This window comes from Chrysemys picta, chromosome 4, assembly GCF_011386835.1.
Source record: "Chrysemys picta bellii isolate R12L10 chromosome 4, ASM1138683v2, whole genome shotgun sequence".
NCBI classification, from domain to species: Eukaryota; Metazoa; Chordata; order Testudines; family Emydidae; genus Chrysemys; species Chrysemys picta.
This window is the reverse complement of record NC_088794.1, coordinates 5,793,008-5,809,713: the sequence shown is the minus strand read 5'-3', so window position 1 is coordinate 5,809,713 and position 16,706 is coordinate 5,793,008. Positions and strand designations below refer to the sequence as shown.

General features: G+C 46.3%; 1 pseudogene; it reads right to left on the bottom strand.

Moving 5' to 3' along the window:
• Window positions 1–700: 700 nt before the first annotated feature.
• Window positions 701–1,846, bottom strand: LOC135982860 (olfactory receptor-like protein COR4; annotated as a pseudogene).
• Between the last annotated feature and the right edge of the window lie 14,860 nt (window positions 1,847–16,706).

Sequence of the window (16,706 nt, the reverse complement as noted above, 5' to 3'; positions counted from 1 at the left end):
TCACAAAGAGTTGTGTATGGGACTCTTGATGTGAGTACTCAAGAAATATCAGATCCCACTGAGCATTCACGACATTCTCCCTTTCAACAGACACAGGTTGAATATCATTTCACGCACACAAATGTCTCCCAAAAAACAGAGGAGTTGGGCTGTGGATCTGATTGAAGCAAAATCACAAAATTTAATTGAACAAATATCTGTCAACGTTTTTGGACATTAAAACCCGTCCTGGTCATTGCTCATGAATCCATTGTTGCAGTGCGAACTTTTCCCTTTTATGCAGTAATTCTAAGCAATATTTAAATCAGCCTCTTACATCTTACACTGAAAAATCAATTTCAAAGTATTTTATTATAGGCACAGGGGAGCAAACCATCATTTAATAACCGACATGGCTTTTTTATGCACATAAGGCCTCTAGTCAGGAACGCATCTCTCTTCAAAGCAGCACCTAAATACATGTTTAACTTTAAACATGTGCTTAAGCCCCACTGAAGTCAAAGGGAGACAAACCTAAACATGTGCTTAAGGACTTTCTGAATCAGAGCCAATGGGCAGGTCTACGCTACGGGGACTGGTTGATCTAAGCTACACAATTTGAGTTACGTTAGTAGCGTAACCCAAGTTGACATGGCTTAGATCTACTTACCACAGGGTTCACACTGCACTGGGTCGACAGAAGAAACTCTTCCATAGACTCCCCTTACTCATCTCATTCTGGTGGAGTACCGGAGTCAAAGCCAGAGTGACAGTCTGTCGATCCAGTGCGTCTTCATTAGACCTGCTAAATTGTCCCCTGGTGGATTTATCGCTTCAGCATTGCTCCACCCCGTAGTGCAGACAAGCCCTATGTGTGCAGAGAAGCCATTGAAGGATTGGGTTGTCCTATTATGGCACCCTTTGGGGGAAAATGGGCCCTCAATTTTGTCTCTATTGATCTCCTCAGGGCGTCCTTCACATCCTTGTTCCTCAGACTGTAGATGAGGGGGTTCAGCATGGGGATCACCACCGTGTAGAACACGGAGGCCATTTTGTCTGTGTCCAGCGAGTAGCTGGCGCTGGGTCAGAAATACATGAAGAGAATTGTCCCATGGAACATAGAGACGGCCGTCAGGTGGGAGGTGCAGGTGTAGAAGGCTTTGCGCCTGCCCTCGGTGGAGCGGATCCGCAGCACAGTCACAATAATTAAGATGTATGAGATGAGGATGGTCACAATGCTGATCACCTCAATCAGACTGCCAAAGAGGAAAACGAGTAGCTGATTGATGGCAGTGCCGGAAGAGGAGAGCTTTAGAAGTGGGTTGAGATCACAGAAAAAATGATTCAGGATATTGGAGTCACAATAGGATAATCTTAGCAAACCGCTGGTGTGTATCACAGAGTTCAGGAAGGCCCATAGATATGAACCAGCCACCAGCCGTAGGCAGTGCTTTGGGGACATGATGACCATATACAGCAGCGGGTTGGAGATGGCTACATAACGGTCATACGCCATTACTGCCAGCAGAAGGCACTCAGAGATGACAAACAATATGAAGCTAAAATATTGGATGATGCAAGCTGTATAGGAAATAGCTTTCCTCTCGGCTAAGAAGCTCATCAGCATCTTGGGAGTGATGACTGTGGAGTAACAGGCATCCACGAGCGATAAATTCTTGAGAAAGAAGTACATGGGGGTGTGGAGTTGGGGGTCGATCCTGATTAAAACCATCATCCCCAGATTCCACACCAGGGTGATAATATAGATCACAAGGAACAGCACAAAGAGGGGGACCTGCAGCTCCAGACGATCTGTCACTCCTGTGAGAATGAACTCGGTCACTGCCGTACAATTTCCTCCAGCCATTCATTCAGCCTTGGGCGCTAGCTGCGGGATCAACCATAAAGGAAGGCATTCGTTCTTATGCAAATGGTGTATGCTAATATAAAGAACTGTGGTCATATGCGTAAAGACCCTTTATCTCTAGGAAAGTGCATTACCCTGCCATTTAGTCTGATTTACACATTTTGACCCGTATTCTGTTGATATTTTAATTTCACTTATTAGTGTAGCCTCACAGACTCAGTGGAATGCCTCACATAAATAAAATTAAGGAATATGTTCAATTTTGTGGGACTGGTACCTTAGACAGTAGTAGAATCCGTGGGTCTCCATTATACCTGGGAACAATAACATGGTTAGGAGGAATGCATAGTTTGCATCGCACTCTTGGGTTATTGGTTGACAGTTTCCCCCACCGAAATATGCCTCCATGTTTTTAAATCATCGGCTACCAACTAGAACACATTATGCACATACTTTCATTGAGAAAATATTTCAAAAATGGAGCTTCTAAATGTATCCCTTCTGGACACTACAGCCATGCTGACTAAATCCTGTAGCTTCTTGTTCTTCGGCTGCTGAAAAATTACCTTATGTACACTTCTAATGATCAGACAAAAAGTGTGTAGCCAGGGGTGAATATTTCTGAGAAAATGAACAACAGTGAATATATTTTTAGAAACATATATTTATAATGATAAGAAAAAATATTCTATGTATAGATTTATCTTTTAACCTGTATTTATAGAGATAAGAAACTGCCTGTAAACCTATTTAATCATATATCAATATCCTCAATGCTCTTTCCTCACCCCATGTCACAATAGTGATTGCCAAATCATATAATTGTTAATTGTACTTAGCTCATGTCGCACATTCCAGTTTGTGAAATTATGGGGATGGCTTGGTTCTCATTCATAACACCCTGGCAATGTAAAAGGTAGTGAACGTCTAGTGTGATCATCAGGTATGTTTTTTGTGGCCAAAGATCAAGAAAAAGTGTGTGTGTGTGTGTGTGTGTGTACATATTCATGCACATGCCGTACATACACATTTCTTTACACACTCTTTGGTTTTGGCCAAATAGCATGTCAGTCAGTCGGCATTCAGACAAATATTACAAATAAGTGGGTTTTAGCCCACGAAAGCTTATGCTCAAATAAATTTGTTAATCTCTAAGGTGCCACAAGTACTCCTGTTCTTTTTGCGGATACAGACTAACAAGGATGCTTCTCTGAAACAAATAAAATGATTATTCAACTTCAAAGGCAGCTTGCTTAACGTGCACTTCTACAGAAGATAGAAAGGAAGAAGGACTTGACTTCTTTCATCAAATGCATCCAAGCAAAGAACAATAGGTCATTTAGGGCTTGATCCTGCATGGATCTGAGCATTCTTCCCTCAGTCCAGCAGAACATTTAAGCAGGTGCATATCTTTTCATAGAATCATAGAAAAGTAGGGCTTGAAGAGGTCATCTAGTCCATCCCCCAGTGCTTCTAAACCTTTTATTGTTTTTATTGCTCTCCCCTGGGCTGTCTCCAATCTATCTCCATCTTTCCTGAAGTGGAGCACCCAGAATTTTAAGCATGTTGATTTCAAAGGGGCTTCTTACATTCTTAAAGTTGCTTAAAGTTAAGCATGTGCTTATATGTTTCTTTGGATTGGGGCTAACGTGCTCAGTGCCTTGCTGGTCTGAACTGTTCTTCTGGATGAGCTGAGAAGTTGGGAAATGTCTGTAGATCCTAGGAGTGCTGTTAAGCAGAACCACAAAGAAACTGGAGGGATTTGACAGTTTTATATGGCATGGTGTGTGGATGCGGATGCTTAAGGAATACTAAACATTATGCTTCAGGGCTTAAACCAATCTCTTCTCTAACTATGAGAGATCAGGGCGAGATGGGGGAAAGGGCTGATTATTCCACATCTGCCTATTGAAGGTTATTAAACCTTCTTTTGAAACATCTGGTACTAGTCACTATCAGAGACAAGACACTAGATGGAGCTCAGGTCTGATTCAATCTGGTAATTTCTGTGTGTTTATTCAGTGTTTCATAAAAAGACCGGTGAATCCAAATGCTTCTGCAGACCAAATTCCTTCTAAAGAGACAATCAGAACCAGAGATCAGATAGTTACATTCTAGCAAATTTCTATTAAGCTATTTCCTACCCCCACTTTTAAAGGAAGTACAGGATTGATGACCATAAATATTTTTTAATGCTAAAGGAGCTCTCCTGCCTGTTCACAGATCTCAGTTCCTAAAACACATTATCTATCTATCTATCTATCTATCTATCTATCTATCTATCTATCTATCTATCTATCTATCTATCTATCTATCTATGTGCAAGCGAAAAGTGCTCTCAAAAGAGGCTGTAGAATTCCCCTCTATTTAAGTCAAGGAAAGATGGAGTTAAAAACATCAGAGAAAAGACTAATGTAAACACATTCTACATAATGCTCAGTAGAGCATCTGAGCTGACCATGTCACTGAAAGCCCATCCGATTCACAGAAAATGATTTACTTTCATTGGACTGAGCCTTTGTAGACATTGTCTCTGCTCAGCAAAGCAGTGATGTTCTACAAAGTGTTAATGAACATGCATTCCAACACGCCGTGCTCGCCACAACCAAACCTCCACACGGCACTCAGAGAAAGAGCTGAGCCTTACGCTGTGCCTTGAAAACTCAGAGTTTGGACATGTGTGCCCAGGGAAATGACCTCCAGGTGTAGGAGACCCCCAGTGAGAATGCTCGACCATCACTCCCCACATATTTAATCTCAGCCTCATTGAAGTCTATGGCAAAATTCCCATTAGCTTCAATGGTCCCGGATGTCCTCCTAGGTGTAATATCCCCTGCAATTCAGTGGACACCTGCATTTGGCAGTAGCTGTGCTTGGGCTGAGTGGCTCACTGTAGAGAACATTGCAATAATCCACTCCAGAAGTCACCCAAGGTATGGACTGTAAGAGAGAATTCATGTGAAAGACTCAGAACAATCTCCTTTCTGTTCCCACGTGGCTGCATTATAGATTCAAATAATCAACAAGTTGACTTCTGCAAATTTCTGCCTTGGGCAAGGTGTTCTGAAAAGAGCTATTTCCTGATGTAACTATCAAAAGGAGATTTCAGTTTTATTGTACTGGAAATAGTGTTCACTCCTACCTTCGGAGAGATGTCATCTCTCTTGATTTCAAAGTATAGGATGGAAGTGCGTTTATGTTTGGCATAGCATCATTTGGGAGAGGATCCCTGTAGCACCTCTGAGCTCTGATCATCAAGACAAGTAAGGGCAGACTCATTAAAATACACCGTATTTCTCTAGGGGACAGGGGATAATCACATGCAGATGCATTATCTTGAAAAGTTTTGCAAAGGTTTTTGCCACTGGGGGGATATGGGCTCTGTGCCTGATGTAGAACACATCCCTTGTCTCCTCGACCCAGCACCTGCTCTAGGAGGCAGGTTGGAGCAATCCAGGGGAAGGACAGGGTGTGGTTATACTGTGCTGGTGGAATGGCCCGGGGTAGGTTTAACATCATTCTCATCACTGATTCCCAAGGGGCTGTAACAGTGCGGCGGAGAGCGTGACTTGGTCCCTGGCATGCAGCATCTGCTCCAGCAATGGTACCTGCCATGTTCCATCCTGTTTGCCGGCCCAGGGTGCTACTTGCAATGTATGATGCTGGTTTTCCAATTTACTTGAACTCTGAGAGCATGACCTTTGCTAACCTGAGAATGCAAAACTTTGTAAACTTTTAATCCTTTTTAAAACTTTGACTTTGTGTTTCCTAATTATGTTATGGTTTAGTTTATTGATGAAAGCAAACTTAAGTAACGTTAAAGGAAGGGGTTTTTGTTTGTTGATTTCCTTTGTTTTTTTTAAATAGAAAGAAAATATTTTATATATGTGTTATTTAAACAATGAAGCTCTTACTCATGTGTTGTTTTCAGTATATAGTTTATTGCCATTGTTATCTTTGTGAAAATCTCTGTTTCACCACTCAGTGCCGTGTTGATCAGAGTATGGAAAGTAATTAAATTAAACTGTATTAAAACAAAACTTATTTTATGCAATTTCTGTTTCAGTGAAAGTTCTCAGCTAGAACCCTGAATGTGTAAGAAGCAGATAAACAATATCCAAGAAAAAGAGCTGGAATTTTTCCTCTTGTTTTCACCTGGCCCTTACTATGGAAAGTAGCAAACAACTGCCCTTTGGAAAAAAACACTGGACCCTATCACAGGACAAACCCAAATGAGCACAGCAGGAGGCTGTCCTGCCTGTCCAAATGTGGCCCTGTTTCATTACCAACTTCCTTCCTGTGATGATGTTCTGGGGGCAATCAGTTGTCAAAGGTAACTGTTGCCATGGTAGCCAGGGTGCCAGTCATTCTCCCCAAGTATGAAAATGAACTGGAGGGAGGGAGTGCTGAGTGGTGGATTATCTCTGATGTCACAATGCTACTGTTCAGGCAGCACCAGTGGGCAGCAAATGTGTAGTGCGTATGTGGGGGGGGGGGGGGGGAACGGGGGGGGGGGGGACGGGACAGGCTTTCCCAGTGCTCCTCTTTTGCAAATTTCCTAAAGAAGCCAACAACATAACTACACAGAATACACATTAATGATGATTCCACACACATTATTGTTCTGGCTCCTAAGAAACAAATTAGCAAAACATTGGGAACTTCCAGCAAGAGAATTTTATGTTTTCTCTAACTTCTCTGCTTGTGTGCCACAAAACATAAAAGACACAATCTCATAAAAAATGAAATAAAATTCTGAAGCCAAATGCCCTTTTGAAACAGAAAACAATGGTAAGTTTACTCTTACTGAAGCACTTCACTTTTCCTTTCCCCTTCACAGGGAGGAGCCTAAATTAGGTTTCCCTAAATCCATGATCGGAATAGCGAAGCGAAGCCTCACTAAAAGCCAAGCAGCTCGGAAAGAATGGGATGAGCACAATACAGTAGAACCCTGTTTATCCGACCCTCCATTATCCGGTTCTCCATATTAACCCAACAACCAGCACACACAGGTCCAGAAATGAGCAGTATCTGTTATGGTCACTAGATGGCGCTGCAGCCTCGCACTTTCCCATTCATCCGATTATCTGAAGTTTTAGTTAACCAGTCTGGCCCTGGTCCCAATTCAAGGGGATAAACGGGGTCCTGCTGTCCTTGTGAGTGATCATTTGATGCAGGTGATCTGCTGCAGTTGTTACTCCTCGTGGAAAAGTACAAATTGCAAAACTGATGGGAGGGGCCTTCCGAGGTGGTAGGGAGGGGTCACACTGTTACCTGACAAGTACACAGGCCTCGCAGCAGGGATGCACCTCGGGCTGTTAAAAGTGCATCACAATAGTGAAGCTGTTGTCAAGATGCTATTCTGTGCAGAGGATTGTAAGACAGCCCCTTACGGATCTGATGCCTGAATACCACTCGAGAGCATTGAGGTGTGTGAAGAGGTCACCGTAACTGAAAAGACAGAGGTTATGACTGTGCTGCAAAGTCACTGCCAGGGATTATCTAGCAGGCCAGGCCTGACTCACAAAAGTTGCCTAAGATTAACACTGTGGGATCACAACCTGCACCCAGCAAAGCACCCCACAGAACTGGTACATTGCAGCAGCAGGTTCAGAAGGAGCTGGCAAGCCTGCTGGACATGGGAATAATTGAAGAATCAAACAGTCCCTGGGATGAGGAGGTCGTTTTGCTGATGTTTACAGGGAGCTCCTCCCGAGTTTGGGGGGCAGAATGGGAGAAAGCACAAAGGGGCTTGTTTGAAGCTTTAACCAGTGAGTGATGGAGGCGAGCTTCATGGGCCATGTAACTGAGAACATTCGGTGGCCTGAGACCAGGGATGGGCAAACTTTTTGACTCACGGGCCACATCAGGGTATAGAAATTGTATGGAGGGCCATGAATGCTCACAGAATTGGGGTTGGGGTGTGGGAGAGAGTGAGGGCTTCGGCTGGGGGTGCAGGCTCTGGGGTGGGGCTGGGGTTGAGGGGTTTGGGTGCGGGTGCTGTCAAGGGCCCTCAGCAAAGAGCCTGTCATGATACATGCCATTTAGCTGAGCCCTGGCGGGATCCTTATCAGGCAGGATAACAAGGGTGATGCTGCAGCTGGGAACAGTGAAGATCCTGCCAATGTCCCTGCAGGCCAGGATGTGACCTCAGATTATCTCAGGAGGACCAGTTTGGAGAAGATATCAGTGAAAACTGTGGAGAGGGGGATGTGCCTGGCCAGAGACTGGAAATCCAGGTGGTTACTGCAACTCTCTAACCCCTCCCTCCCATTGTTTTCTAGATAAATTGTACTTTCAACACTGAGGATTTTGGAGGTTATGGCCAAATCATTTACTGTCCTGGCTATTATGCCCCGTGCATTGCTGGGTGTGTGTCTGTGGGGTAGTGCAGACGCCACAACATTTGCATGGCCTCCTCTGCCTTCCCCTCCCCTCCACCAGCCTCTGCTGGGCACAATCCCAAGTGGATGCAGAGCACTGGGGGGAAGGTTTCTAAAAAGCCAACGTTGCTGTTTATCCAAGAGGTCAGAGTATGGGCTCCATGGCTTGTGCTGAAGCCCACGGTCTGTAGCAAGTTCACCAATAGAAATCAGTGTCTCTCTGTCCGTTTCACGGCAGGCAGGCAGGTGGGGGTGGAGGGGTTCAAACACCGCTTGGATCAATGCTCTCCATCCTAGCTCAGGCTTTGGTTGGTTTCCTTCATCCCCCCCCCAGTCCTGGTAGCTAATTCTGGGAAGTTTCTCAGGCAGCATGAATTCTCAATGGCCTTTCAGGAGAACCGGGAGTGCAAACCTGCTAGGACTTCCATAATAGCCAGGTCCCTACCAAATTCAGGGCTCAGTTTGACTAATTTAAAAACCCTCTGGCCTTGAAATTGACCAATGTTTCCATCTGAAATGTCATGGTATTGTAACCATGGGGGTCCTGACCAAAATAGGAGAATAGGGGAGTTCAGCGGTTGTTGTAGGGGTCACAGCATGGCCACCCTCACGTGTGTGGTGCCTTCAGACCTGGGCTCCAAGGGCAGCAGCCAGCAACCTTTCTGAAGCTAGAGGAGGTTCCCAGATGTGCAGGAGGGTTCCTGCTGTTGGGAGCACCTCAGCTCCTACCTACTACTTGGGAGCACCTTGGCTCCTACCATTTTCGGGACATCTAGAAAAATAGACACCTGAGCCCCAGAAGGAACGGCAAGGGAAGCCCCGAGCCCCAGCTGCAGATGCCTGGCAGAAGACCCGAGCCCGGACACCCAGAGTGCCAGCAGGAGTGGGGAGGGGCATGAAAGTCCTGAGCCCAGTTCCCCAGCACTGGCTGCAGCCACAGGGGGCCAGAAGCTCTGAGTCCGGGCACCCAGAGACGTGACTGGAGCAGAAGCTGCCAAGGCCAAAGCCCTGAGCCCAACGCTGGGCTGATGCAGTGCACTCACTTCTGCACTGCCTCTGGAGGTGCATCTGATATCCCCACGCAGAGGAAGTCCTGTCACCAGCCTGGCAGACAAACAGCAAGGAGGCCCCTACTGGGGTGCTCCTGGCTCGGGGGCTCCCAGCAGGACGGGGAGATCGGATATCATGGGGCAGGGCTAATTCGATCTAGCCAAGAAAGGCACAACAAGAATTGGGCTTAAGATGGTGCAAAGTGTGTGACATTTCATAGCTCTGGAAATAGAGACCACATTAGGAGATGGAATTGTATCACAATCTGGGCCTCTATGAAAAACTCAGTGTGGGGTGAGGAACAGACTCTGTTGTTTTACCAGGTGGCCTGGTTGCTCCCCAGAATCAATAATGAGCAAGTGGGGAGATCCGGGGTGCAGCTCAAACATCCAACCAGGCTGGCCAGGGGCAGGCATCAGGCCTGCAAGGGAAAGGTGAGTGTGGCAGTGACTTCACAAAGGCCTTTGGCAGGAACTCAGCCTATTGGGCAAAGGTGATGAGGCGTCTGTGACCTCACAGAGCTCCCTTGACAACAGCCAGGCAGGACAGGGATGCAGGGCAGGGGGAACCTCAGAGACCCCCTGTAGCCTTGCTGCAGCAAGTCTCCATCTCGTGGTTCTCTCAGAGTACCAAGAGACCGTTGTTGTGGAGGACATTCTGTGCGTTTTTTTTTTCATATCGGACTGGATTTTTTTGAAAGAAATCGTCATCTGTGTAGAAGGTAAGAAAAAATATAGGCTCTAAGTACAAGATAGGGGACTCTATCCTAGCAGATTCAAAGGCATCACCACCCTCCTAGTGAAAAAGTTTTTCCGAATATCCAAGCCTTCCACACTGCAACTTGAGGTCATTGCTCCTTGTTCTGTCATCTGCCAGCTCTAAGAATTCCATGAGAATCAATCTTTCATTAGGAAAATAATTCAAAAATACAAATACAAAAAACTTTGAGTGAAATCAATCCATCCTGATCTTTAGTGGCTGGGGGTGTGGGCCTCGGAGGCCAGACTGAGACCCTCATTGGCTAGTAACACCCAGGAAGCCAGTAAAAAATTCCAGTTCTCTTAGCCTCCATAATCCAAGGACCACCTGAGGGCTGCGGGAGATAGAGGGGTGCTGAGAATGTCTAGCTCATGATTGAAAATACAGAGATGTGCTATTGACTTTGGTTGGGGGACAAGTATCAAATCCGTCGGGATTCTTGTCCCAAACAACAATCGTCCATTGTCCTTTAGAGCACAAGGGCCCTAACACACCTGACATGCTCAAATCTCTCTCCTGCTAGGACTTAGAAAATTTTCTCCATCCCCATGATACAGAGGGAAAAAGAAAAGAAGTGACCTCTCTTTGGTCACACATCAAGGTTATGCCAGAGCTAGAAAGAGAAGCATAAGAAAAAAGTTGTATCAAAATGTTTTGCTTTTAAAACTAACTGATTTCTTAAACCAAGGAAATTTGATGTGTGGTTAGTGAACTGAAATGATACATTCTGGTCTCCACGTGTTTCTAGATTGATGAACCAGTAGATCCATCCCTTCACACGTAGTTTTTATCCATAGATTGAGGGAGGAAAACAAGTTTGCCTGTTTTGTGAACTCCCAATGGCTTTCTTGAATTTCAACGAACTAGTCGATTGAACTGAACTATTTGAATAAACTGAAATGAAGACAATATTTTCTGCACCTTTCAAGGAAGTTATTGCTGTCCAAAGCTAGGCTAGCATTTCAGCTAACTTTCCTTCCAGGGCCTTAGCTACCACATCAGTGGTGCGACTGTCTGAAAAACTTGGCAGTGAACATATTCCACTTAATGTTCTTTTTTCTCTTCTATTTAAATTATTTAAAAGATTGTCATAAATTTTGCCCTTATCAAAGGTTGTCAATTTCACGTTTAATTCTGACAGCGAGGGAGACAAGCCACTGGAACAAATTACCCAGGGGAGAGGTGAAGTCTCTGTTTCCTGGTGTCCTCACATCACAACTGCCTTTCATTCTGGAAGGGTCCTTTTAGTTAATTACAAGCAATTGGGCTTAATAGGGTGCTGAGAGTCTGAAATTTCATAGCCCGTGATATAGAGGCCAGATTAGGAGATTGAATTGTTTCACAATCTGGGCCTCTATGAAAAACTCAGTGTGGGGTGAGGAACAGACTCTGCTGTTTTACCAGGTGGCCTGGTTGCTCCCCAGAATCAATAATGAGCAAGTGGGGAGATCCGGGGTGCAGCTCAAACATCCAACCAGGCTGGCCAGGGGCAGGCATCAGGCTGCCAGGGAATGGTGAGTGTGGCAGTGACTTCACAAAGGCCTTAGGCAGGAACTCAGCCTATTGGGCAAAGATGATGAGGCGTCTGTGACCTCACAGAGCTCCCTTGACAACAGCCAGGCAGGACAGGGATGCAGGGCAGGGGGAACCTCAGAGACCCCCTGTAGCCTTGCTGCAGCAAGTCTCCATCTTGCGGTTCTCTCAGAGGACCAAGAGACAGTTGTTGTGGAGGACATTCTGAGGAATTTTTTTTCATATCGGTGTGGATTTTTTTGAAAGAAATCATCATCTGTGTAGAAGGTAAGAAAAAATATAGGCTCTAAGGACAAGATAGGGGACTCTGTCCTAGCAGATTCTCAAGTAGAGGTATAGAGGTTCGATATGTCTGTACTGGGCACTGGTGCAACCACTCCTGGAATATTGTGTCCATTTCTGGTGTCCACAATTTGAGACAGATGCTGATAAATCAGAGAGGGTTCACAGAAGAGCCACAAGAATGATGAAAGGATTAGAAAACCTGCCCTGTGGTGACAGACTACAGGAGCTCAATCTAAGAGAAGGTTAAGCGGTGAGCCTATGGGAACAAATATTTACTAATGGGCTCTTCACTTTACCAGATAAAGGTTATGAGCAGACAATGGCTGGAAGTTGAAGCTAGACCAATACACACTGGAAAAAAGGCGAGCATTTTAAACATCAGAGTTTGGAGCAATTCACTGAGGCTTGTGCTGGATTTTCCACAACTTGCCTGTTTTAAAATCAAGATTGGGTGTTTTACTAAAACATCTGCTCTAATTCCTACGGGAATTATTTTGAGGGACGTTCTATGGCCGAAGCAAAACAGAAAGTCAGACTGCAGTGGTTTCTTCTGGGCTTGGAATTTATGAATCTTTGACTCGCTGGGGGTGTTTGGAATTTGATCATTTTGCTTCCCTCTTCCTCCTTCCCTCTTGTCCCTTACATTGGTGTTGTAAGCTGAAGGGCATTGTGACTTTAGAGCAGTGGTTCCCAAACTGAGGTTCGTGAACCCCTGGGGGTTCGCGAAATGTTACAGGGGGTTCTCGGGAAAAAATTCCCTAATGGCGGACAGAGCTGCCCCTAGGGACCCCAGGCACCATGGGGCCAGCAGCCCAGAGCCCCTGGACTTCCAAGAGGTAAGCAGATCAAAGCAAGCATATCTATCACACTGAAGAGATTTAAATTTCAAGACTCCTCATAAGAAATGGAAAGGGAGGTAGATATTTTTGGCTGTTTTTAAAATGAAATAGGCAGCTAGGATTGTTATTACAATTATTATGAAGAACAAGTTTAAACTTTGTTGTAATGTGCGTTGTTTGCCTGGACTGCTCAAGACCTGAATGCTTGTGTAGGAGGAACTCTTTAAGTTGGCTTCTTAAATACCTTTATGCTTGTTTCACATCTGATACTCCTTGATGAAACATAGGAGCCTTGTCTTATAACAGGCTTATTCCAAGTGATACAAGCTACGAAAGTGAGATCTTGGAAGAGTGTTGCCGTTTTCATAATGTAATAAGAATACTGTAATGATAAATAATAATTAATAATGAATAGTGTGTAATAAGCATGTCATAAAAACAAATTGTATATTTCCAAGATCACTTCTTTTCTAATTTATACTCAGGTAAAGTTGAAAATCCCTGGAAATATTCATTTTTGGGAGGGGGTTCATGAGACTTGACATTTTAGTGAAAGGGGTCCACAGGCTGTTAATATTTGGGAACCACTGCTTTAGAGTGAATTCAGACAGTCAGAGCTAACTCTCCACAGGTGATTTGCATAAGTTAGTAAATGAGCCTGCAGGTTTCCGTGGGAGCGATGCTCAAGGCAGGCCGCAGGCTTCGGGTTGATGCTCAGGGTTAGTGGAGTCAGTGAGTGACAGGGGGGCTGAGTTACCTCTGGGGTCACAGTGTTACTGCTCGGGTTCCTCTGCCTGCTGCACCGCCTGGGCAGTGACGGTCAAGGGGAAGGTTTTGTAGATTTGAAACGTATAAACCAGGAAGCGCAGAAGAGGAATGGCTTAGACAATTTGGCAGTAAAATGGAGGTTTTGTGGCAATATCCTGTGCAATTAATACTGGTTCAGGGATGGAGACATCATTCCTGCCCCCCTACCACCTCTTAGCTGGGCCTACATAAAAGGGACTAACTAGAGTTTTGGACACTTGTTTGTTTAAGACTGAGCAAATAAGGTGCAACAAATTATGATATGATGAATTCTGCTGCCTCCTCTCCTTTAAGAGAATATGAGCAGTTTATGATTCTCTCAAATGAAGTAGTTCTTCTAAAATCAAGGGGAATACCAATCAACGGCTTTTTCAGAACCAAAACCCCCCCAAAGAGATTTTTTTTTTAAATTTAAACTGGATTTTTTAAATTTAAATTTAAAAAGGTTTTTTTTTTAAACAAACCTATCAAGTATAAAATTTGAAACTATGACAAGCTATGTTAAGGCCTATAGTTGCTCTAGCCTAGGAAAGTCATTGAAATAAATACATCGATGAAGAAGTCCATGTTTGCTGCCAAGTTTCAGAGGAAGTCAAACCACTGAACTGTTGGAAGTCATGGCCTAAGCACCTGGGGGTGCAGAAGTTGTTGAAATACTCAGCCAGATTTCGGTAGCAATCGCCTCTTCTGCAGGTGCAAAAAGACTATTTTCTTCATTTCAGTTGATGCAGCTACTTCATTCCAATTTAAGAAACTGATTGGGAGTTGAAAAAGAATGAAGGCTTCTTTTCCTCTTGTAATATATGAATAAACGCTAGAGAGGAGGAGATGTGAGCTACTACCTCTAAAATCTGGAAGGAGGTTTATGACCAGGAACAATCAGCTCAATGCACGAACTAGAGATACTTCTTTACCTCAGTGTGTTTGAAATGAAAAAAAATGTTTCAGTTAACCTTTTTGTTCTTATGTATCCTGCAAAACCAGCATGTTTTAATGGTTACCTATTCATAGAATCCTAGAAGACTAGGGCTGCAACAGACCTCAGGAGGTCTCTAGTCCAACCCCCCGGCTCAAAGCAGGACCAACCCCAACTTAATCATCCCAGCCAGGGCTTTGTCAAGCTGACCTTTAAAAACTTGTAAGGATGGAGATTCTACCACCTCCCTAGGTAACCCATTCCTGTGCTTCACCACCCTCCTAGTGAAAAAGTTTTTCCTAATATCCAACCTAGACCTCCCCCACTGCAACTTGAGACCATTGCTCCTTGTTCTGTCATCGGCCACCACTTAGAATTTCATGAGAATCAATCTTTCATTAGGAAAATCACTCAAAAATACAAATACAAATCATTTGGAATGAAATCAATCCACCTTGATCTTTAGTGTCTGGGGGTGTGGGCCTCTGAGGCTAGACTGAGACCCTCATTGGCTAGAACCAGCCAGGGAGCCAGTAACAAATTCCAGTCCTGTTAGCATCCAAGCCTCCATAATCCAAGGAATACCTGACAGCTGCGGGAGACAGAGGGGTGCTGAGAAGGTCTAACTCATGATTGCCAACACAGAGATGTGTTATTGGCTTTGGATGGGGGACAAGTAGCAAATGCGTCAGTCACTACAACAGGTCACCCTCGGAGCCAGGGAGACTAGCACTTCCCAGCTCTGGAAGGGAGTGTTCCTCTAGCGGTTAGTGCGGGAGCCTGGACAAAGGACTCCTGGGCTCCATCCTCGGCTCTATCCCTGACTCCCAGTGCAACCCTGAGGCAGTGGCTTTTCCTGCCAAGGCCTCTGTTTCCAACAGTGGGGCTGGAGACACTCCCCTAGAGCCCTTGGGCCCTCACATTTCAGGAATGTGCGTGAGATACTAGGAGACCTTGAGATGGGAGGTGTCCTTCTGTTCGTCGGTCAGTGTTGTGAATCCCTGGCTGCTCGCCTGAGTTTATCCATCCCCTGGCAATAAAACATTGTCTTGTTTTCACAGTCACTTTCGATCTCCCCACTTCTACCCCCTGCCCTGCTGGCAGGGGATTCTGCAGCACCCCTTCTAGGCCACCTGGGTGCAGAGGATCGAGGAGGAGGGTAAAGGAAGGACCAACAGCAAGCATCTGCCATCCAGCTCCATCCCATCTAGAGTAAGTAAGTGGAGTTCTCCAGAGCCATCCCCAGTGTGGTGGAAATATCCCACCAATAGGGCTCCCAGCCCGTCCCTGGGCAGAGTTTGTTCCCCAGGATGAGGGTTCCTGTGCCCTGGGGTGGGATGTGTGGGGAGGAGGAATTGCCTCAGCGGAGGGGAGGTGGGCAGGGGAGCAGGCAGGCCCCATTAATGAGAGGCTGCCTTGAACCCAGACTCACGGCTGCTCCCCACTCAGTTCCAGGATGGAGCGGCTGAGGCAGATGCTCAGGAGGAAGGCCAGGCAGGTGGCTCCAGAGCCAGAGGGAAAGAACATCCGTCTTTCTGAGGAGGAGAGCGGCCCCTCTGGCCCCACGGGCGGGGAAGAGGCTGGTGGCCAGCATAAACAGAGGAGCTGCCTGGCATGCTGCAGGAAGTGGATGACACCAGCTCCCCTAGCTGACCCTGAGGCACCTTCTGGGCCCAAATGGAGGTGGCCCCGGGTACAGCTACGGAGGAGGGAGCCAGGAGAGGGCAGGAGCCGGGCAAGGCAGTTCTGGGGCTTCCTTCACAGGAAGCCAAGGAGCCAGGAGCTGCACCCCAGGGCCCAGCAGGAGCCACCCACCACCCTGGCAACTGTGGAGCCCTGCGCCAGCCCCACCCTGGCCCCTGAGGAGCCCCCCGCCAGCCCCACCCTGGCCCCTGAGGAGCCCTGCACCAGCCCCACCCTGGTCCCTGAGGAGCCCCCCGCCAGCCAGGAGGAGGAGCTGAGCGACTCTGGGACCAACACCAGCAGCTTCTCGTACTCCGGAGGGGCCAGCAGCTCCTCTGAATGGTCTGACAGGCGTGGGGATGAATGCTCCCTCTTTGCAGGTGAGGGGAGACCCAGGGGAAAGGGAGGAGGACTGGGGCGGTGGGGGACTAGTAACCCCCTGTGCCCATCGGCTCGCCAAGGTGCCGGGACTGACCCATGTGAGCCCCACTAACACTAGTGGGGGGGGGGGCACAGCCACACTCCGCGGCAGGGGATGCTGGGTGGAGTTGGGGATCTCCAGCCTTCCCTGATCATGTTGGCGGGGGGGGGTGACTGCCACGGGG